At 41.3% G+C, this 25,040-nt stretch overlaps 1 pseudogene; it reads left to right on the forward strand.

Moving 5' to 3' along the window:
* The first annotated feature begins 259 nt into the window (after nucleotides 1–259).
* Nucleotides 260–25,040, forward strand: part of LOC102855281 — a 105,724-nt pseudogene continuing 80,943 nt past the window's right edge.

Raw genomic sequence — 25,040 nt, forward strand, 5'->3', positions numbered from 1 at the left:
TTGAACAAGTATTGCATATGTAGGGTCACTGTTCCTGTCTGACCTTGTATGAGATAAGCAGTTTCTCCAGATCTCATTTCCCTTAGCTGTCTAAAGCAGATGGCAGTGCCTACTTCACAAATTTGTTGTGATGTATTGGGAAGAAGTGGAAAACCATGAAAGTAAATTTCTTTAGGCCAGACACATCCCCACTGCACATGGTCAGCTGCTTTCACCCTCAGAGATTAGGAATTAGACATGCTTGTTGACACAAATGACCATGTCTGATTCATCCAGAGACAAGTGTGGCATGCAGGTCTTAATGGTTAAGGAAATAGACTTAAGGTCAGAAGGGTTTGTATGGGAGCTGGAGCACTTAGCAGCCAACAGATTTGAACAGCCCAGGCAAGTCTCTGATCTGCCATGCATCTGTAAAAAGAGTATGACTAGATGGGCCTAAAATCCCTTAAACCTTTAAGTGCATTTCCACAACTGAAATGTCTGGAAACTGCAAGTTTTTCTTGTATTAACATGTTGTTGTTGTTGTGTACCATAGAGTGAGAACCAACTCACAATGGACCCTCTGGCGGGTTTTCGGAGGCAGTTAATCATACAGGAGGGAATTCTCCATCCTCCTGCAGAGCAGCGGGTGGATTAGAATGGCATGCCTTAAGAATTGCTGGGCAGCTTTTTACCTCGAGGCCACCAGAGCTTCCTGAAGAGGAGTGGTTGTTGTTGTTGTTGTTAGAGGCTGTTGAGTCAAGTATGACTCATAACAACCCTATGCACAAAAAATCTGAACCCTCTTCTAACCTGCGCCGTCCTCACACTTCCTGACATACAAGAGCTCATTGCGGCAGTCACTGTGTCAGTCCACCTAGTTGAGGGTCTTCCTCTCCTTCACCAACTCTCCACCCTTCCCAGCATCATGTCCCTCTCCAAGGAATAGCACCTCCCAGCAACATGCAAGTCTCATCATTTTTGCCTCCAAAGAGCACTCTGGCTGCACCCTCTCCAAGACCTATCTGTTCGTTCTCTTAGCTGTCAATGGGATGTTCAGTGCTCTTCTCCAATACCACAGCACAAAGGTGTCAATTCTTTTTCTGTAATCCTTATTCATTGTCTAACTCTCAGATCCAAAGCAAGTGATCGAAAAGACCATGGCACCTTAGTCCTCACACTAACATCATTACCCCTCAAAACTTTGAAGAGGTCCCTAACTTCAGATTTTCCAGTGCAATCCATCTCCTTATTTCCTGACTGCTGATACCAAGGGTGTTAATTGTGGATCCAAGAAAGATGAAGGTGTTGACAGTTTCAATCTCCTTTCCATCCATCATGACACTGCCTATTGGTCCAGTGGTAAGAATCTTTGTTTTCTTGATAGTGAGATGCAATCCATACGGAAGGCATATTTCTTGATCTTCTGCAACTAGTGCTTCAAGACCTCCTTCAAGGTTGTGTCATCTGCATAATGCAGGTTATTGATGAGTCTCTCTCCAATCCTGATATCACATTCTCCTTCATAGTCCAGCTTCTCAGAAAATTTGCTCAGCATACAGATTGAATAGGAATGGAGACAGAATGCAACCCTGACACATTCCCTTCTCAATTTTACACCATGCGGTGTTCCCCTGATCTGTTCACACAACAGCCTCCTGGTCCAGTTATGGTTCCACATGAGCACAATTAAATGCTCTGGTATTCCCATTCTTATAAAAGTCGGCCACAACTTGTCACGACCCACATAGTCAAATGTCTTTGCACAATCAATAAAGCATAAATACATACTTTTCTTGTATTCTTTACTTTCAGCCAGGATCCATCTGACATCAGCAATGATATCCCTGGTGTCACAGCCTCTTCTAAAACTTGCTTGACCTTCTAGAAGTTCCCTGTGTACTGTTCTATATGTTTTTGAATGTTATTTAGCAGTATTTTCTTGCATGTGATATTAATGATATTGTTCGATAGTTTCCACATTTAGTTGGATCACCTTTCTTGAGAATCGGAACAAACATGGACCTATTCCAGTCTGTTGCCCAGACGGATGTCCTTCAAATTTCCTGGCATAGACTGGTAAGCACAACTTTGGGATAGCAGTGCAACTCCTTACCTGCTAGGCCTCTAGAACTCCCTAGCTAAGGTTAATTGCCATTGATTTGAGTACAAGACACAGTAACCCTATGAACAGTTCTGAACCGTGTCCTCTCCTGTGCCATCCTCACAATCTCTTGCATGCTTTCGTCCATTGCCGCAATCACTGTGTCAATCTATTTTACTGGGGGTCTTTCTCTCTTTCTCTGACCCTCCACCTTTCCAAGCATGATGTCCTTTTCCAAGGAACAGCCTTTCCCAGCAACACACCCAAAGTACGTGAGATGAAGCTTTGTTATTTCTGCTTCCAAGAAGCTTTCTAGATACACCTTCTCCAAAAAATATTTGTCTGTTCTCTTGGCAGTCCATGGAATATCTAAAACTCTTAACACCAGAGCTTAAAGGCATCAATTCTTCTTCTGCCATCCTTATTCATTGTCAAGCTCTCAGATGCTTAGCAAATGATTGAAAATTCCATGGCCAAGCTAAGGTGACTAGGTGGTACTATCACTTAACTATTAACAGAATAATTAATGATTTGAACCAAGCCATAAATGTCTCAAAAGATTGGTTGGCCAATCTGCTTTGAAAAGTCTCAGCCTTGAAAATCCTATGAAGTAATTCCATTCTGAACAAGTGATGTCTTCATGGGTTAAACGAACATGACAATACAACAGGAGTCTTGAAGGCAGAAGGAAGGCAATGTGGGAGACAATGCCCCCTAGATCTCCTAGAATTATACAGAACAGAGTCTAGCTGGTTTGCATTCATTCTCATTCTTTATCTTCTGTTTTGTCCTAATTTTTTTTTTCTAAAAAAAGACCTTGAAAGGAATGTGTACAGTGAGCATGCAGACAGGAAGATCTAACAAAGAAAAACTCAAGCAGATAGAAAAAGGTCTCCTTTTGCCTACAGAAGTATCCCAGCAGGAACCAGCCTTCATAGTCAGCCAGGGACAGTTTCTTCCGTGATGCCTCTTTGAACACAGTGGAAGAGTCTCAAGTGTATCACTTGAGTAAAGGACCCTAGGGAGAGAGGTGGAATTTCCCTTCCTTCCTGCATTATTCAAACTCTAGAGGAACTCGAGGAATTCATTCTTTCCACTGGCCTCCGTTTTCTTATTTGAAAATGGACCAGAAATACTTTTTGCTGATCAGTCCTTTATTGCTGACATGACTTTTTGGCGCTGTAATACATAACTTACGAGAATGTTAACTTAAAAGCCAACAGTCTGACACCACCAGCTTCCCTACAGAGAAAGAAGGGCAGTCTCCTTGCATAAAGACTTAGAGCCTTGGGACCCCAATGAAGGGCCATTAGGAGCTCTGGAGGCTTCTGAAAACCCACTGGAGAGTCAGCTGTGGGTTGGTTCCAACTCAATGGCAAACAATAACAACATAAGTTGGGAAAGACTCTATAGAAATAGATCTCTTGGTTATTGCTGACTACTTTATTGCCAGTAAAGATTGGTTGTCTTTGAGTCAACTCCATATCATGATAACCTCACATGTGTCAGAGTGGAGCAGTGCTCCACAGGGTTTTCAATGGCTCGTGTCTGAGATATAGATAACCAGAACTTTCTTCCAAGATACGTGTAGGGAGGCTCCAGCCTCCAACCTCTGCTTCCACCACTCAGGCACTCTCCTTTATTCTCTGGGCCACTTGAAAAGTGATTGTTGATGTGAATGCATTTTGAAAGGGAAAATCTGTATCTACAAGTTGAGTTGTTGTTGTCATGTGCCATCAAGTCACTTGCGACTGACTCCTAACGACCCTACGTACAAGAGCCCTAAATGCAGTTCTGTCCTGTGCCAATCTCGCCATCTCAAACACACTCATTCCCACCACTCCAGTCACAGAATCAATCCATCTCATCAAGGGTCTCCCTCTCCTTCGCCGCCCCTCCACTCTCCTAAACATGATGTCCCTCTCCAAGGACCAGTCCCTCCTTGCAACATGCCCAAAGTTTGTCAGATGAAGCTTCAGAATCCTTGACTCCAAAGAGCATTCTGGCTTTACCCTCTCCAGGACAAACCTGTTTGTTCTCCTAGCAGTCCTTGGTATATTCAACACTCTTCTCCAGCACCACAGCTCAAAGGCATCAATTCTCCTTCTATCATCCCTATTCACTGTCCAACTCTCTGATGCATAGCACGTAATTGCAAAAACCATAGCCTGGATCAGGTGAACCTTAGTCTCCAGCTTGACATTGTTGCTCTTCAGTACTCTTGAGAGGTCCCTCACAGCTGACTTCCCAATGCAATTTGTCTCCTGATTTCCTGGCTGCTGTTACTAAGAGTGTTGACTGTGGAACCAAATAAACGAAAACTGTTAACTATCTCAATCTCTTCACCATCCATGCTGATGCTGCCAATTGGCCCAGTGGTGAGAATCTTTGTTTTCTTGATGTTGAGCTTCAGTCCATATTGAAGACTGCAGTCCTTGACCTTCTGCAGCAAGTGCTTCAGGTCCTCCTCAGTTTCAGCAAGCAGGGTTGTGTCAACCGCATAAGGCAGGTTGTTGATGACTCTTCCACCAGTACTGACCCCACATTTCTCCTTGTACAGCCCAGAGTCTCGGGTGATGTGTTCTGCATACAGATTGAAAATATATGGAGACAAAATGCATCCCTGACAGACCACCTTCCTGATTTTGAACTATCCAGTGTCTCCCTGCTCTGTTTTGACGACTGCGTAGAATTCTTAATTTGGCTCTAAGCAGGAGAACAGTGAGAGAGGACTGGCCTCAGACAGGGACCTCAGGCTGGCACACCTTTTAATCATACCTCTGTGGTCAGTGCCCATGGCACTTGGCTCCCTTGCCTTCACCTGAGCCATTTTTGCCTGTCAATTAAGACCCTGTGATAGGGTTTGCACAAGATGTGAATTAACTGAGCTGTTCAGGCCCCACATCACTTAGAGAAGACTGGAATCAAGGCTTGAGGCAATCATTTAAGCCAACAAAGAATAATTAGTCAGAAGAAAACCAATATAAACAAGACACACATTTGAGAATTTGCCCTTCCCATCTGTTTTATCTTTGGCTACAGATGAAGACATTCTGGCCAGTGTCTAACTCATTATATCACTGTTATGCTGAGTGCATTGATTTGAGGGCCTGATGAACAAGGGTGAGAATCAATCCATGCTCTCCAACTGCTTCGGCAAGTCCCTGAACTCTCTAAGTCTCAGGTCCTCATCTTGAAAATAGGAGTAGCAAGGGCTTCAATAGGATTGCTATAAGGTACAGGTGTAGTAATAGGAAGCTCAATGTTACATTCCTAATGTCTCAAGAAGTCCACTAAAATCCAGCCACTGACTATATGCCACGCCTCCTGTGGTTGTTATGTGCCATTGAGCAGGAACTCATAAGTAAGTGATCTTTCAGTAGGTTTCAGAGGCTGTAAATTGCATAGGAGAAGATTGAGAATAAAATTATGTCAGTTTAAAGATGTGCCTGATTGAGACCATGGTCTTTTCAATAATTTGCTGAGAGCTGGATAAATAATAGGGATGACAGAAGGAGAATTGATGCCTTTGAACTCTGGTGTTGGAAAAGAGTGATGAATATCACACAGACAGCCAAAAGAACAAACAGGTATGTTTTGGAGAAAGTGCATCCAGAATGCTCTTAAAAAAAAAATCATTGTTATTGTATTTCTTTTCTAGCTCATCAATTTATGTGTCATATACACTAATTCCTCTTTAGGTTTAATGGTTTTTTTTTATTGGTTTGCTTACAAAGTTCATACACCTTGTGTTTCACACAATGCTTTTTTAAAGATAAAGATGGCAAAGTTCATCTCACATACTTTGAGCACATGGCTAGGCAAGTTTGTTCTTTGGAGAGGAATATAATGCTTAGAAAGGTGGAGGGTCAGTTAAAGAAAGGAAGACACCCAATTAAATGAGTTGATGCTGTGACTGTGGCAATGGGCTCAAGTATGTTGGAAAAGATGAGGATGACACAGGTTAGGACAGGCTTCAGATAGATCTGTTGTTCACAGGATCACCATGGATCACACTCATCTTGATGACACCTAACTACAACCACAGCTATAGTGTAACAATAGGCCCTAGCACGGCAGAAATCATGCAGATAGATGGTGCAGGATCTGGCAAGGTTTCGATCTATTTTTTATAGGCTCACTATTAGTCACAGCAACAGCAGTGAAACTATGTAGAACAGAAGAAAACTAGCCCAGTCCTATTCCATCCTCATAATCTCTGCTGTCTCAGTCCACTTCATCAAGGTTCTTCCTCTTTTTAACAAATCCTCTTTCCCAAACATAATATCATCTCCAGGTTCTGGCACTCTGGATAACATAACCAAAGATGTTGTTAGGTGTCATTGAGTTGAGAATGACTCATAGTGGCTCTATGAACAAAAGATTTGAACCTAGTCCTGTCCTGTGCCATCCTCACACTTCCTGACACAGAAGAACCCATTGCAGTAGTCATCGTGTCAATACACCTGATTGAGGGTCTTCCTCTCCTTCGCTGACCATCCACCCTCCCCAACATTATGTCCCTCTCCAAGAAATAGCACTGCCTAACAATATGTCCAAAGTATATGAGGCAAAGCTTCATCATTCTTGCCTCCAAAGAGCACTCCAGCTGCATCCTCTCCAAGACATATCTATTCATTTTCTTGACCGTCTATGTTCAGTGTGCTCTTCTCCAATTGTTGTCATTGTTGTTGTTATGTGTCCTTGAGTTGCATGCGACTCATAGTGACCCTATGTACAACATCCCTAAACTCTATTCTGTCCTGTGCCAATCGCACCATCTCCAACACACCCATCCCGATTACCCCAGTCACTGAATCAATCCACCTCATAGGGGGCCTTCCCCTTCTGTGCTCCCCCTCCACCCTACCAAGCATCATGTCCCTCTCCACGGACCTGTCCCTCCTTGAAACATGCCCAAAGTATGTTAGATGGAGCCTTAGAATCCTTGCCTCCAAGGAGCAGCCCGGTTTGACCCTTTCCAGGATGAATCTGTATTCCTAGTAGTCCATGGTACCCTCAATACTCCTCTCCAGCACCACAGCTCAAAGTCGTTAATTCTCCTTCTATCCTCCTTAGTCATTGTCCAACTCTCTGATGCATAACTAGTGATAGCAAAGACCATGGCCTGTATCAGATGCACCTTAGTCTCCAAAGAGACACCATTGCTCTTCAGTACTTTGGAGAGGTCCCTAACAGCAGACTTTCCCATGGAAATACGTCTTCTAATTTCCTGGCTGCTGGTGCCGAGAGTGTTAGTCATCAATTCTTTTTCTGTCATCCTTATTCATTGTCCAGGTCTTGGATGCAGAGTTAGTAATCAGAAAGATGATGGCCTAAATTAGACGCACCTTAGTCTCCAAACTGACGTCACTGCTCCTCAATAATTTGGAAAAGTCTCTAACTGCAGATTTCCCCAGTATAATGCATGTCCTTATTTCCTGACTGCTAGTACCAAGGATGTTAATATCTACTTCCTACATAAAAAGCCTTTGAAAACCCTATGAAGACTAAACAAAGAGGACAGTTATAGTAGTGTAGTGGTAGAGCCCAGATTGGAAGAAAGTTGAATTGAGGAAAATCAATAACAAATATTGTTTAAAAAATGGTACACGAATGTTCGTAGCTTGGACGTTGGAAAACTAGATACTGTTTTAAATGAAATGGAACTCTTCTGTGGTTAATTTCTAGTTTTATGGCATTATGCTCTGAGAAAATACTTGGTATTATTTCAATGTTTTTTAATTTGTTGATGCTTGCTTTGTGACCTAATATATAATCAGTTCTGGAGAATGTACCATGTGCACTTGAGAAGAAAGTGAAGTGAGCTTTAATTGGGTGCAGTTTTTTTAATACATCCTCAAGGTCAAGCTAGCTGATTGTATCGTTTAGATCTTCTGCACCTTTGTTGGGTGTCTTTTGAGTGGAGCTATCCTTTTGTGTCAGTAGTATATTGAAATCTCCTACCACTATTGTGGTGCTGTCTATTTCTCTCTTCAATCCTGTTAACCATTGTTTTATGTATCCTGCAAGTCTATAATTTGGTGCATAAATGTTGACCAAGGTTATGTCTTCTTAATCTATTGTGCTTTTAATCGGAGTAATGCCTTTCCTTATATTTGATGTTATTTTTCATTCTGAAATCTATTTTATCAGAGATTAGTACTGCCACTCCTGCTTTTTTAAGGTTGCCATTTGCTTGCTATATTTTTTTCCAGCCTTTGACTTTGAGTCTGTTCTTCTCTTCCTTTTTTAGATGTGTCTCTTGTAGGTGGAACTCTTATACATTGTTGGTGGGATTGTTATATGGCGCAACCATTCTGGAAGGCAGTTCGGCACTTCCTCAAAAAGCTCAACATAGAAATTTCATATGACTCAGCTATTTCTATACTTGGAATATACCCTGAGAATATGACAACTGAGGCACAAACTGAGATTTGTACACCCATGTTCACAGCAGGATTATTCACCATCGCAAGAACATGGAAAGAGCTTAAATGACCAACCACAAATGAATGGATTGAGAAATAATGGTACATTCGCACAATGGAAAACTATGCAGCACAGAGGAGCAATGATTTTGTAAATTATTACCTAACTTGAGAGGGAATCGAGAGCATTGTGCTGAGTGAACTAACTCAGTCCCATAAGGATAAATATTGTATAAAACTGTTATTGTGGAATGTGTGTAAGGATTCAGGAGGGGTGGGAGAGGCTGGAAGCAAATGGATGTGAATGTGCAGGGGAGGGGGGGGATTAATCATTAAGTTGTACAATTTGATGATGGGTGGGGGTTGAGGGAAATTTAAAGAATTTGTTCAAATTTGTGTTTTAACTTTGTAAATAAACTAGTAGAAAAATTTTTTTAAAACTAAGGTGAACCTGAATCAAGTCATTATCTTTTTAATTACTTGTTATGTATTTGAAAGTTGGAAAAGGAATAAAGATGACAAAGGAAGGGGAAAAAATTAAATGGAACGCATGAATATCAACTTACGAGGCATTAATGAGATGCGAAGGACCAGCTATGGCCACTTTGAATCAGATAATCATATGATATACTACGTAGGGAATGAAAAACAGACAAACGCTGCTGCATTCATAGACATAAAGGCAATTTCAAGTTCTACCTTGAAATACAATTTTGTGAGTGATAGGATAATATCTATGTGTATACAAGGAAGACCCGTTAACATGACTATTAGTCAAGTATGTGCTTCTACATCTAGTGCCAAAGAGGAAGAAATTGAGAATTTTTACCAAATTTTGCAGTCTAAGATTGACCAAACATGCAATCAAGATGCATTAACGATAAATGATGACTGGAATGCAAAAGTGGGAAACAGTGAAGAAGAAACCGTCGTTGGAAAACATGGAATTGGTGATAGAAATGAGGCTGGAAATAGAATGATTGAATTTTGTATTTACAGTGATTTATTCATTGCAAATACTTTTTCTAAAAGACACAAAAGATAACTTTTCACATGGATTTCACCAAATACGCTGCATAGGAATCAGATTGACTACATTTGTGGAAGAAATCATTGGAGAAGTTCAGTATCAGCAGTCAAAAGTAGGTCAGGGGCAGACTAAGGGTCAGAGCATCAATTACTTATATGCAAGTTTAAATTGATGCTGAAGGAAATGAAAATAAGTCCACGGGAACCAAGATATAATCTTGAATCAATTCCAATGGAATTTTATGATCATTCTAAGAACAGGTTTGATGCCCAATGTATGTGAGAGTAATTCTCAATATCCTTTCTTCTAAGGAACACTTCGCACTTCTTCCAAGATATATTTTCTACTTTTGATTGTTTTCATTCACTGTCAACTTTCACAAGCACATGAAGAAATGGGAAATACTATGGTTTGAGTCAGGTAAATTTTAGCCTTAGATATGCCTTTTAACACTTTAAAACGGTCCTTCAAAACAGTTTTGCATGTGCAATATGTTTTTTGATTTCTTGACTTCTTCACATAGGTTGATCTAAGTAAAACTAAATCTTTGACAAATTCCATTATTTTCTTAATTTATCATGATGTCACTTAGTGATACAGTTATGATACTTTTCTCCACTTTTCATTAAACTGCAATCCATACTGAAGGTTGTAATATTTGAGCTTAGATAATAAGAGTTCCAAGAGTTCTTAGGTTGCTGGAAGCAACGTTGTGTCATCTGCATATTGCAGGCTGTTGATGAATCTTTCTTAAATTTTCATGCCGCATTCTTCATGCAGTCCAGATTCTCAGATTATTTACTCAGCATACAGATTGAATGCCCATTGTTATTGAGTCTGTTCTAATTCACAGTAACCCCCCCACTGGGTACCCCGTAAATCTTCCTGGGAAAAGACTGTTCATCTATCTCTCATGGAGATGCTGGTGGACTTGAATCACCTATCTTTATATTAGTAGCTACTTTTATATTAATATCTCAGATTACTACACATTTTGCCATCAGGGTTTCTTACAGATTAAATGTTCAATAACTTAACTCTTTGCCATCAAATCAATTCCGGCTCATACCCATCCTCCATCAGGTTTCTAAGTCTGCAAATCTGCCCATTTTCCTCATTGAGGGTTTACTGGTTGATCCAAACCAAATGAGATACACAGTCTTTTGCTTAGCAGCACAGCATGCTGGAGCTTGCTGTGGTTTGAATCCTCTAGCTTCTCCATGGGATAAAGATGGGCAATCTCCTTCTGTCCAATTAACTACCTCTGAAAACCCACCAGACGGTCAGCTATGGGTTGGTTCCAAATTGATAGTACACAACAACGCAACAGTCCATTTCAGCTCACTGCCTAGGATATTAGCCTTTATGTGTTCCATTCCAGTTTTTACAACTTCCAGTTTTCCTATATTCAGGTTTGATACCTTTAATGTTTTATTTATTAGTGGATGTTTACAGCTATTTCTCCTCATTTTGAATCACGTCATATTAGCAAATGAAGGTCTTTCATTGGGTGAAAATTTTATTCCAGCCATGAAATTAAAGCAGACACTACTTGGAAGCGGGAACCATTCCCAAGTCACATTTTGAGAGTCTTCCAGGCCGAGGCGCTTACCTTCTGAAATTCTATCAGACAGTGCTCAACTACACTCATAAAGCTTTCAAAGGCTTGTTATTCCAAAAGTGGATAGTCAGTCCTGCTTTCTGGTCTTAGTCTTGCAGTTCAACTGAAACTTTCACACCATGAGTAATCTCACAGTTGCTTGAAATACTGGTGGCTTAGCTTTCAGCATCACAGCAGTGCACAGGCCACCTCAGTAAGACAAGGTGACACAACAGTGGGCAACTGAATACACCACAGGAAGCGAGTAGGGCTATTTATTTTCCTACTGAACATATAAACAAACGAACAGAAATATTTTCCATCAATTCTTTTCTGGTTCATGAGAATTCTCCAGCAGGTTTTCAAAGTTTAAATCTTTATCAGAAGAGATTGCCATCTTTCTCCTGCAGAGAAACAAGTTGATTTTGAAAAACTGAACTTCTTTGTTAGCCACCCAACATAAAACATACTAAACTACTAGAGTTCCTTTCTGACTATAGTCGAGAAACCTTCTCTGTCAATCAGATTTCTGAGGTTCTAAATCTTTACCAGAGGAGACTGTCCCTCTTTCTCTCATGGACAATGGTTGGATTTAAATATCTAACATTAGCAACACTTCACACACTGTGCCATTAGAGCTTATTACTAAATGTAGTGTATCTTACTTCTACAGAATTGGAACCAACTCAGAGTTGACTCTCCAGCCAGTTTCTGGAGCCACCAGAGAGATGTGGCCTTTTAGGTTGGCTGTATAAACTCCCTGTGGGCTATGCCACCAGAGCTCTCTGAATAGAGAGTAGAAAGCGACTATCCCTACATGTAAACAAAACAGAGACACCAGCTATAGCAGCAGATTTAATGGAAGTCAGGATAATAGAACCAGTATGGAAACAATGTTGTTGCTGAGTACTATCAAGTTGGGAGTTATTCATAGCTGACAGTCCAGCAGATTTTCAGAGGCAGTAAATTGCATGAGAGGAGACTGTCCATCTTTGTCTGGAGAGCTGGTGAATACAAGTGGCACACCACTGGACTGGCAGAGCAGTCCATATCAGTACGCCACCAGAACTCCAGGCAACAACAATTCCACTGAATGAGCTTCAACAACAAAAGAGAAGGATATACATTTAAAGGGGGTTGGAAAAGCCTAGAAAGGGATTGTATGCTCCTTCTCTGGTGCATGAGTAAGGAACAAGTAGTGCTCCTACACAAGCCAAATGTTTTGGTGTGGAGGATGGGGGTTGCGGCCAAGACAAACATTCACAGGGACGTGAAATATCTGGAAGAAGCTGAGGGGTAGTGTTATACCCTGGAAGATTTTTACAAGGTAGAGAATCACAAGATGCAGTGCTATTATGAGACTCAAACCAAGAGCATTAGTGGGTTCCTGAGTTTAGAGGGTTGGATAGCAATCTCCAACCCCCTCCAAAAAAAATCCCCACAAAGCTTGTGTCCACTCATAACCAGTGACTATGACCTTAGATGGATATAAGGAATTTGCAGATGTAATCATTAAAGGATCAAGATGAAAACACCCTCAATTATTTTAAAACTCAAATCCATTGTCCTTGAGTCAGAATTGACACATAGCTGACCCTCCAGCAAGTTTTTGGAAGTTGTAAATCACATGGGAGGAGACTAACCATCTTTCTCCCCCAAAGCTGCTGGAGGACTTCTGGTGGAGCCACTACACTAAGACGCACTGACAGATGAGTGGTGGAGGCACCTTTGTATAAGCAGCGCAATTTTCTATGGCCTAGGCCACCAGAGCTCAATCACGCTGTTAGCAGGCGCTATTCCTTCAGAAAGGTGGAGGTTCAGCAAAAGAGAGAAAGGGCTTCAATTAGATGGAGTGACATAGTGACTGCAGCAATGGACAGGCAGAGATGTCAAAGTATTTCAGAGGCGATAGGAATGGTACAGGAGGACAGACTTTCAATCTATTGTTCATAGGGTCATTACGAGTAGTACTCAACTCGATGGCACATAACAACAGCAACACACCCACTACATAATAATAAGAAGAATGTGTCAGGCATGTGTCCTGTCTCCAAGCCTTTCAATTTATATGCAGAACAGATAATCCGAGAGGCTGAGCTTTATGAGGAGGAATATGGCATCAGGATTGGAGGAAGACTTATCAACAACCTACGTTATGCAGATGATACAGCCTTGCTTGCTGAAACTGAAGAGGAGCTGAAGCACTTGCTGGCTGCAATAGGTCAAGGACTGTAGTTTTCAATATGGATTGAAGTTCAATGTCAAAAAGACAAAGATTCTCACCACTGGGTCAACTGGCAACACCGTTATAGATGGAGAATTAACAGTTACAGCTTGCTTAGCTCTACAGTCAATACTCACAAACAACAGCCGTCAGGAAATCAAAAGACCAATTGCATTAGGTAAATTTGCTGTCAGGAACTTTTCCAGAGTACTAACAAGCAATGATGCCATTTTAGAGACTAAGGTGCACCTGATCCAGGTCATGGTCTTCACAGTAGCTTGCTATGCATCAGAGAGCTGGACAATGACTAAGGGTGACAGAAGAATTGATGCCTTTGAGTTGTGATGCTAGAAAGGAATCTTGAAAATGCCATGGACCACCAAGAAAACAAATAGGTCTGCCTTAGAAAGGGTGAAACCAAGTTCCCCTTTGGAGGTTAGGATTTTGAAGCTCCATGTCACTTACTTTGTGCATGTGGCCTGAAGGGACCAATCCTTGGAGAAATACATAATGCATAGAAGGGTGGAGGGACAAGGCAGAAGAGGAAGACTCAGATGAGATGGCTTGATACAGTAAGTAGGGCAATGAGCTTAGGTGTGTTAGAGTAAGACTGGGTCAGGACAGGTCTTCCAAGCTGTTGTATGTACAGTCACAGGCAACTTGATGGCACATAAGAACAACAACAACAATTATGTTAATGAAGCAGGATTATTATTGTTGTTGTTGTTAAGTGTCATCAAGTCAAATATAATTTATAGGAACCCTATGAACAACCAATCTGAACACTGTCCTGTCCTGTGCTATCCTCATTATTTCTGACAAACTCAAACCCATTGCAGCAGTAACTGTGTCAATTCATCTCATTGCAAGTCTTCCTTTCTTTTGTCAACTCTCTTCTTTCCAAGGATGATGTCCCTCTGCAAGGAATAGCTTCTCCTAGTAACATGCCCAAAGCATGTGAGACAAAACATTATCATCTTTGCCTCCAAGGAGCACTCCAAGGCTGTACTTTCTCTAAGACATACTTGTTTGTTCTTTTGGCAGTTCATGGGATATTCAGTACTCTACTTTAACACCACAGCTCAAATGCATCCATTTTTTCTTGTCATTTTTATTAATTATCCAGCTCTCAAATACATAGCAAGTTAGTCATGTAGTGATGTGGGTTAAGATGTAATCATCTAATGAGTTGTAAGGGGATACCAGTTAGATGCAACCCCCTTAATTAGGTCACAGCTTTGATCTGTAAGGGATGTTTCCTGGGCTGTGGCCTTTAACAACTTTTCTTTCATAAGAGATAAAATTAGAGAGGAAGTGAGTAGAAGAGGGGTACTTCAGTATCACCAAGAGAAAAGAACTGGGAACAGAGCACATCTTTATACCCATGACCCGTGCTTGGAAGCACCTTGACATAGACGATCAAGACATATAGACAACTCCAAGGAATGCTAGACCTACAGGTGTCTAAAGAATCAAGGGTTATCCACCAAAACTGATAGAAGCAAGCTTTCCCCAAGAACTGTTGTTGTTCAATACCGTCAAGGTTACCACAACTTATAGCAAATCTATGAACAGATCCGATCCTGTCCTACGCTGTACCATCTTCATGATTTCTACCATGCTTGAGCCAATTGTTACAGTCACTATGTTAATTCATCTTGTTGAAGACCTTCCTCTCTTTCTCTGACTCTCCATCTTTTCCAGTATGATGTCCTTTTCCAAAAACTGGTCCATCTTGACAACATGCTCAAATTAAATGAGATGAAGTTTCATCAACCTTACCTCCAAGAAGCACCCTGGTTGCACTTCATCGAAGACAAAATTATTCTTTTGGTAGTCCTCAAGATAGACTTGTTGCAGAAGACAAAAAAAAAGTATTCTTCAATATGAATTGCATCTCAGTGTCAAGAACACAAAAATTCTCATCACCGGATGGATAGACAACATCATGATAGATGGAGAAAAGATTAAAACTCTCAATGACTTCTTCTTTCTTGGATCCACAATCAATATACTTAGTACCATTAGTCATGAGATCAGAAGACATATTGAACTGGGAAAGTCAAGGACAACTCCAAATTATTGAGAAGCAATGATACTATTTTGAGGACTAAGATATACCTAATTCAGGCCATGGCCTTTTCAATCACTTGCTATAAATTTGAGAACTGGACAATATTTAAAGATGAAAAAGAAGAAATGATACCTTTGAACTGTGGGATTGGAAGGGAGTACTGAATATCCTGTGGACTTCCAAAAGAACAAACATACATGTCTTAGAGAAGGTGCAGACATCTTTGCTTCTTAGAGGCAAAGATGATAAAATTCATCTCATATACTTTGGGCCTGTTACTAGGAGAGGCTATTCCTTGGAGAGCGATACCATGCTTGCTAAGGTAGAAAGACAGTGAAGTAAAGGAAGATCCTCAACCAGGTGCATTGACACAGTGACCGCAGCAATGGGCTCAAATATGTCAGAGATTGTGCAGATGGCCAAGCAGAGGACAGGGTTCAGATCTCTGGTTCACACGATAGCTATGAGTTGTATTTGCTTTAACGGTACCTAACAACAACAGGAAGCCTACAAAAGCCAGAAATTGTATAAAGCAGAAACTAGTCAGAGAAGGAAAACTAAAAAATGTCTATAAATGATAGAAGAATTGCAATACTGCACTCTATCAGAGGTGGAAAACTTGTGCAAAACAAGCCAACCCTACCATGTTCCAGCTCTCACAGGCTTTACTGTAACCTAATAAACGAGTAGATTTCTTATCAAGCTTTTGAAAATTAGGAAAGTGTTTATCTTCACAGGAGAACTCAAACGTCTTCAAGTTCAAATAGCCATGTGGCCTGTCGATATTTGCAAGGGCCCTTCCCACACCTCTGACCCTCAGGAAGATGTGTGTCTGCCATGAGCTGCAGACACAGGGAGGTAGCACGTGATTCTTGCCGCAGCAGCCATTCTCTTTGAGGACAGGTAGAGATGTGATGAAAGATGGATGTTAGTGTCTTTCCATTGAAACTGCTCAGCACACTCTGAACTTGCTTCTCATTGTCCTGCCTTTGAAATGTTCCTGTTGTAAGCTTGGTTCCTGTGACTCTTGTTCTCTGCCTGTTTCTAACATGTCAGACTGTTATTGACCTAGAGTCAAGAGACCAAGGACCTAAATATGAAACCTTGCTCTGTGACTTCCTCTCACCTACTGTTAGCACCCCCACCTGCACAATGGGAATGGTGGTACTCGTCTTATTTGCCTCGTAAGGTCATTCTGAGATCCTTTTGCACTAGGCAATGTGAGAGAATTTTAAAAACGTTAAAGTAACCAAGTGAATGATTATCAAGCACCTAATAGGTTTATTATGAGTCCATGGGTGGTAAAAGTAGCTAAGTACTTGGTTACTAACCAAAAAGTTACAGATTTGAAACCACCCAGAGACATCTTGGAAGAAAGGCCTGGTGACCTTCTTCTGAAAGGTGACAGCCATGAAAATCCTCTGGATTGATTACACTTTTACTCTGAATGACACGGGATGAACCATGAGTCAAAATTAACACCGCTCTGAGTGCTTTACAGAAAGTCCTGAACAAGGTGGAAGGAAACTTTAGATCAAAATTCAAAAATCATAAAGAAGAACAGACTTTTTGGTCTTAGAGAGGCAATGTTCTTCCTAGAAATGAAACTGACCCCCAGGAATATGTTTAAGCCAAAGAACAGTCAGGTCTGTAAAGTGAGCAATAACACCCATACGGCATGTACTTCTCAGAACAATGAACCAAAAAGACCACAAGGGCACATTTTCCACAAAACAAAGTGCAGACAATAGCAAAAGGCAGTAAAGAAACCAAGCAGATATGGGGAAAACCAAGGGGGAGGTAGGAAGGGTGTTATTGAATTGAGATAATTGCAGCTAATGTTACCAAATGACGTGTGTTATGAATTATTGAATGGGAAGCTAATTTGTCCTGCAAACTTTCACCCAAACCATAATAAACATCATATATGGAAAGAGTACAATCAACTCAACCACAACTGGCTTGATTTTGTTGTTTTGTTTTAGATAATAAGCATGTTGCTACACCCAGATAACACAGGAGTGTGAATGGGCTGACTTCAATGCGCTTCAGAGACCAAAAAGTCTAGAAATACGATGGAGTCAGTGTGAAACATAACTTGACACATTTCCAGTGTTCCACTGCTAATTCAAGTTCTGCTTCCAGTGCTAAGATCTCCACAGACACGCTGTTGGTTCTAGTCCACTAGGATCTGCCCAAACTTTGCTAATGTTTTTAAGTTACTATCTGAATTGGAGCCCTCCGTCTCTTTGTTGAAAGCATGCCCATGTTCGGGGCTGAGTGTCTCTGAAGCAGCCCCCCAGGTTCCACCTGTGCAGCTCTCTGCACCGGCCTGCAATCTGGTGAGGAGAGGCTTGTATCCTCAGTGCTAAGAAGCAGCAAGTGGGCTCTGGGGCCAAGACAAACATGTCCACCAGCCCCCAAGAGGTAACATCCAAGTTCAGTTGTTGTTACAGACCAAGTGGAGCAATTAAATCCTGCTCTGCCCCTGCTCCAAACCTCAAAAATATTAACATCTTGCACGTGTCAAGAGGGTTATTTATGAAACTATTTGCTTGTCAACCCCAAGAGGACATTCTGTACTTTTTTGCTGGAATACTGTATATTTATGAACTGTGGCTCAAACACTAATTTTGGCAGGAATATTTGTCAGAGAAAAACTCTATCGGTCCCTTGCAAAGCACAGCCTGCCGCGTGGTTTCAGTCGCGTGGTGGCTGGGCAGGGTCTGGTAGAGAACTAGCCTGTGTTCTGCTGCGGCGGAGAATGAATTCCAGATGTGTGCTTCTGCAGGGGAAGGATTTCAATTTCAGATAAGAGGCTTGCTCTCTTTTGCTTTTTATTTTTTCTTTCAACCTCTGCACTCCCATTCCCAGTCTAGAAGCATACTCGAATAATTAATCTTGAACATTTAGAGCATTGCAGTCTGTTTACTGTCTATGATATTCAATGCTTTAGCTTTTCCCTCTCTGGCCTTGTTGTTGTTGTTGTTGTTATTAAATACAGTTGAGTTAATGCCAAATCATGGTGACCTTATGAACAACAAAAAGAAACCCTGCCTGATCGTGGGACACCGCTGGTGTTCTGAACTCATCGTTGAAGTCACTGTGTCAATACATCTCCTTGAGGGGGTCTCATCTCCTTGGCTGACCCTCCCCTTTTCCAAGGATAGTGTCCTTCTCCAAGGACTAACCCCTCCTGATAACATGTTCACCATCCGCCTCTAATGACTTTGCAGAATCCCTCAATTTGGAGCAGTAGCCTTCTGATCTCTGGCTCAGTGGCACTGGCTTTGGTTTTGAGTTATCTAAGGTCCCAGGGTGGCACATGCACTGTGACTCAACTGCTAATTAAAAGGTTAATGGCTCAGATCCAGTCAGCAGTACTACAGAGGTAAGAGCTAACCATCTACTGCCTTAAAGATTCCATACAAGGAGGCCTTGTGGATAGGTCAGTTGTACCCTGCAGGGAGCCGCGTGCAGCAGGTGGTTGACTGTGGGGGGTGCCAGCACCCACCGAGGCTCCGCGGACACCTGCCTCCCCATGCGCTCCCCACGGAGATGGTGTGCCTCCGATATTTCCCTGTAGTCAGCTTCATCAGCCAACACAATCTTGTGCTGACAGGCTACTGGGCCCATCCATCATCACAGCAGATTTCTAGCTCTCTCATGAGTTTGCACGATGAACTTAATAATTCATTTTTCCACTTTCTCCAAGATTGAAGAGCCCGAGGAGAAAGTGATCCATGATTATGTGTGGTGCTGTTAGTAACAGATAAAGATAGAGACTCACGCGACAGACACCTGGAAGCTCAGAGAGGTGACATGCGTGATCCACCATAAGCTCTTTGCAATGTTTCCTCACAGCTTTGACACTGATTTTTCTTCTTCCCTCTTAAAAGCCTCTAGATTTTGATTTAAAGGCTTACTCCTGAAGTCTTTATCTGTAGTGAAATACATGTTATTCTTGGAGGTGAAGTAAAATCCTTTTAGCTGGTTTCTTAGTATGTCACATAATGGCAATATTAAATTATTAACATTACTGTCATTTACTAAGTGCTTGGCATTTAGCACACTCCATTTCAGGTTCTTAGAAACTGTCAAGGTCTTATCATTCCTATTTAGCATCTGTAAAGGTCAAAAACAAAAACTGAGGCACAGAGAGGTTAAGGAGTTTCCCCATAGTCACACAGCTGAACACAACAGAACTGGTATTTGAACTGAGAGTAGATGAGGGGAAAGAGAAGGAAAAGGAGATGAGAAGTTGAAGAAAGGAGTATGTAACAAAGCTGAAGCATAAAACAGAAATACCAACCCTTGGAAACCAATTGTTTTCTGGGAATTATTCTCTCAGTCCTGGGTGACCTCTTTAGACAGGCTCTCTGCCTAAAGGACATGTGCCTGTGTCAAAGGCTCTAGTGTGCACATTCAAGGGGGTTCTGGGGTGGGAGGTCCCCAAAGGGGAGGTGTCTGAGTCATCCTTGGGATTTTTGGCAATAAAGATATGCATAGATCCAGCATGGGGTTATTCAGGGTCAAATTAGGAATCTGAAATCCCTGAAAGCTTCTCGGACTGGTCCCTGGGACTCAAACTCTGCCAAGTGCCTCTCCTTGCCAAGGTCAGGGCACAGGCTCAAGCTGTCTCTCTAATTGTTCTCCTGCCGCAGGTCTTAGCCTACCCCACCCCAGAGTTGGCACTGCGCCTGCAGGGAGCAGTGTCTTCTGGGAGAGGTAAGTCCTAAGCCTGCAGGCCTCAGTCCAGGGTCAGGAGGCTGTGTAAGGGTGGGATGAGGGAGGAGCTATATTTTCCAGACCAGAACAAGTCAATTCACTGGAAGCAGTGACAAGAGGGCAAGAGGACTCGTTGGAGGTCTCTGAACAATCTCCCATCCTTGGCAAGAGGAGCAAGGAAATGATCAGAGGCTTCGAGACTTATTTTATGGAGTCACCTGCATGACATTCCTGAGTATCCACATCCTTGAAAGTTTGGAAAACTCAAATTCTCCTCCTAGAAAATTTATCTATGAAGTGAAGTAATCTAGTCACCTATTTTCTACTCTTTCTTCAACTAATGTGAACTTGGACATCTTTGATGTCTTCACTCATGTCTTGCCTTTCTACCCTGACAAATGGAAAGAATATTGTATCCTCTTTATAAGAGGTGTCATTAGTTTTGTCTAGTTAGTCACAGATTCACGGCAACTCATGCACGGCAGAAGAAAATGCTGCGTGGCCCTGCACCTTTCCAGTGGTGGTTTGCAGATTAGACTGTGCTCTGTTGTGATCCATAGAGTTTTCACCTGCTGATTTTGAGAAGCAGGTCACCAGGCTTTGTTCCACATTCATCTTAGAAAGCTCTACTGAAACTTGCTGAGCATCTTAGCAAAGCACACGCCTCCCCTGGCAAACAGGTAATGGTTTCACACAAGGTGAGCTGGCAGGGAATCAAACCGCTCGTTTCACATGGGAGGTGAGGATTCTACCATGAAACCAAGCATGCCTCATCACTAGACAACAGACAGAGAAGAGAGCTCTGGTGGCTTAGTGGTAAAGGAGTTGTACTACCAATTCAAAGGTACACAGTTCAAATGCATCACCTTTTCTCAGGATAAAAATGGGTTGTTTTCTCTCATGCAATTTCTGCCTCTGAAGAACCATTGAAGGTTCAGTTGTGAGTCAATTCTGACTCAATGACGCATAACAATAACAATAGAGTTTTGGATAACGCAAATGGTTTGTAACTTAAAAGTCAGAGATTCAAACCCATCCAGTGGTACCACAGAAAAAAAGAGCTAATGTTCTAATTGTTCAAATTATTCATTCAAATTATTCAAATTGCAGAAAACATTCTAACATGTGGGAATGATGGGAGTTAGAATTGACTTCTTGAGGATTTGGGGCGGGGGGGGGGCCGTGTTTGTTTTGGTTACCCTTGTATTTAAAACTTTTATTTAGATCAACTGCTTCACTGCGTGAGTCTATGACTTACTTTGCGTGGTAGTTAGGTGCTATTCATGGCAGCCTTACGAAAAATAGACTTGAACCCTGTCCTATCCTGTGTCATTCTCATCATCTCTGATACACTTGAGCCCATTGCTGCAGTCACTGCGCCAATCCATCTTGTCAGGAGTCTTCTTCTTTTTCTCTGATTCTTCATGTTTTCAATTATGGAGTCCCTTTCCAATAAACAACCTCTCCTCACAACATGTCCAAAGTGTTTGAGATGGAGCTTCATGATCTGTGCCTCCTAGGAACACGCTGATTGCGCATGATCCAAGACAAATGTGTTTGATCTTTTGGAAGTTCATGGGATACCACTACTTTTCCCTAGCATTACAAAGGCATCAATTCTTCTGTTAACCTTATTCATCATTCAATTGTCATATATGTAGCAGGTAATTGAAAAGATCATGGTCTAAATCAGGCACATCTTAGTCTTCAAGCTGACATCACTATTCTGAAGTATTTTGGGGAGGTCCCTGACAGAGGACTTACCCAATGCTATACATTTTCTGATCTGCTGACTACTAGTGTTCCAAGCAAGATGAAATAATTGACAGCTTCAATTCTTTTTCTATTTATCATAATGTTATCTCTTGGCTTCATGATAAAGATATTTTTTTTCTTAATGTTGAACTATAATCCTACTGAAGGCTGTGTAGTTCTTGATAGCCTTTAGTAAGCATTTCAAAAGATCAAAAACTACAGCCTTCAATATAGATTATGTTGAAATTTTCATTTCTCCATTCTTAAAATGGGAATGATGATATATTGGCTTTATAGACAAATCAAAATATGTGTTACAATGGGGAAATGTACTATCAAGAATCTCTCCAAAATTCCAAAATGCAAGGATGTCCTTTTAAAGACTAAGGTGCGCCTGATCTCATCCATGATCTTTTTAGTTGGCTTCCTTTACATCTAAAAGTTGCACAAAGAATAAGGATAGCAAAAGAAGAATAGATGTTTTGGAATTATGTTGGTGAAGAGTACTGAATATACCACGAACTACCAAAAGAACAAACAAATCTGTCTTGGAGACAGTGCATCCAAAGTGCTCCTGAGAGCCAAGAATAGTAAAACTTCATCTCACAGAATTTGGACATGTAGTAAGGAATGGCCAACCCTTGGAAAAAGATATCATTCTGGGAAAAGTGGAGAGTCAGAGAAAGAAAGGAAGACCCTCAACAACATAGGTTGACATAGGGACTGTAATAATGGGCTCGAGCTGCATCAGGGGCATGGCTCAGGACAGGGCAAGGTGCTAACCTGCTGTTCATAGGGTGCCTATGAATTATAGTTTACAGCACTGAATAACAACGGAGGTGTTAGGAGAATGAATTAGATCATTAATATGAAGAAAGTGTTTTTCCTGGCACATTGTTATTGCTTATTAATTGTGAACTTCTATTTATTAATTGAACTCCTTAAAAACATAGTATATATTAATAAATACATTTGTGACATCACATATTATGTGAGATGGGTACATTAAGTTAAAAAGTATGACTAGATTTGCCCAAGCAACATACTAAGGTTTCACTGCTGGAGGAAGCAGGCTTACATCTGAGGTTATAAAAGCTTTTCTAAGTTGACCTCATTAAAGGAAAGTGTGTTTGCTGAGAGGCAGGCAGATGGAAGCGTTCAAGAAAAGGGGGAGGGGTGGTCTAGATCAGGGCTGATGGCAATGTAGGTGCTTCTAGAGAATGACTAGATTCTACAAGGTACTCTGCCTGGCACACAATGGCCCACTCTTGCCCAAAGTCACTACCTAAAGTGAGCTCCTATAAACACAAAGGGTAAGATTCCCAGGCTAGGACTGCTATTGTGGGCTAGTGAGAAGAGAAATTAATACAATAAGACATTCATTAATACAATAAGAGATTCCTAGGCTCAAAACTCTCAAACACACTTTTAAAAAAATTTTTTTTCATTTCATTATATTTTGTGTGCACCGTCAAATCAGATCTGACTGGTACAGGAGGAAATTGTTCCTTCTTCTCCAGCAGAGCATCTGGTAGATTCGAACCACTCACCTCTGAGATTGCAGTGCAGCTTCTTGCCACTAGGCCACCAGAACTCGCCTCAACCACTCTTAACAACCTTGGGCAAGTTACTTAACGTCTCTGAACTTCAGTTTGCCCATTTAAAAACCTCATTGCTGTCCATTTGGAACAACTCAGAGCTGAGCCTCTAGTGAGTTATCAGAGTCTATAAATCTCATGAGAGAAATTGCTCATTTTTCTCCAGAGGAGCAGCTAAAGGATTCCAATTGGTAGAGAGGCACTACTTCTGGGTGCCTTTACATCGTCCTATGGTAAAAATGAAGGTAAGAAATGCCTTTTAAATTTGCTCTTAGGACTTTAAAAAAGTAACACAAAAGGTTCATCATCCATTAGATACCTTCTTTCTCCTCTTTCTCACTTCAGTGAAACAGGCTCATGGACAATCCTATAAAACGAAAGCCCACTTCTTCTATTAATGCCTCGGTGGCTGCGCACCAGATAATTGAGGAGATGGAATCAATTTCCAATGAGGATACAGAACTGAAGCAAGATTAAAAAACAAATATGTCTGTTGAATCTTATTCTAAATAAAATATCTATAATTTATGGCTTACTGCAGCGGCTCCAACAATGGGTTAAGCACAACAGAGATCATGGGTTTGGTGCTGGATGGGGCAGAGTTTGCTTTTGTTGTTGTACTAGGAGCCAGTCAACCCCAGACATCTAACAACAAGATGGAGAGAGACAACTTGAGCTTGTCTTTCAAGTCTACAATTGACCGATGGAATGATTTGGGGAGCAGAACGCAGCCTCGTCTGTCAGTTTGCCTTGCTACATTTGTTTGCATGTTGCTGTGATCCTGGAAGCCATGCCACTGATATTTCAAATACCAGCAGGGTCACTCAGGGTGAACAGGTTTTCAGCGAAACTCCCCTACTAAGACAAAGAATCAGGACTGTTCACCCACTTTTGAAATAACAGGTCTTAGAAAACTCTATCGAAAATGGAAGAACATTGTTGGACATACTGTTGGAAGATGAGCCCCTATGTTGGAAGGCAGTCTAAACAGGCCTGGGGAATCGCCACCTCCTCACAGTAGAGTCTACTGGAATGGCAAAGATGGAAGAAAGTTTTTACCCAATGAAAAGAGACAGACTGACAAGCAGCCAAAAATAATTAGGACATAGAATGTATGAAGTATGAATCTAGGAACACCGGAAGTTGTAAGAAATAAAATGGAACACACAAAGTCGGACATGAGAGGCATTAGTCAGCTGAGATAGATTAGTATTCATTTTGAATCAATCTCATGATTTGCTAGGTCAGAAATGACAAATTGAAGAGGAATGGTGCGGCTTTTGTGGTCAAAAACAGCATCTCATGACCTTTCCTGAGATACAGTGCTGTGTGTGATAGGAAACTATCCATATACATAAAAGCAAATCCTGCTATAGTCATTATTCAAATATATGCACCAACTACCAAAATCAAAGGTGAAGAAATTGAGTATTTCTACAACTATTACAGTTTGAAATTGATTGAACATGCAGTAAAGATGAATTAATAATAATGAATTAGTAATAATTGATGACTGG

Source organism: Elephantulus edwardii, unplaced genomic scaffold (genome assembly GCF_000299155.1).
Source record: "Elephantulus edwardii isolate Elephantulus edwardi_28Jun2011 unplaced genomic scaffold, EleEdw1.0 scaffold00197, whole genome shotgun sequence".
Classification (NCBI taxonomy): domain Eukaryota; kingdom Metazoa; phylum Chordata; class Mammalia; order Macroscelidea; family Macroscelididae; genus Elephantulus; species Elephantulus edwardii.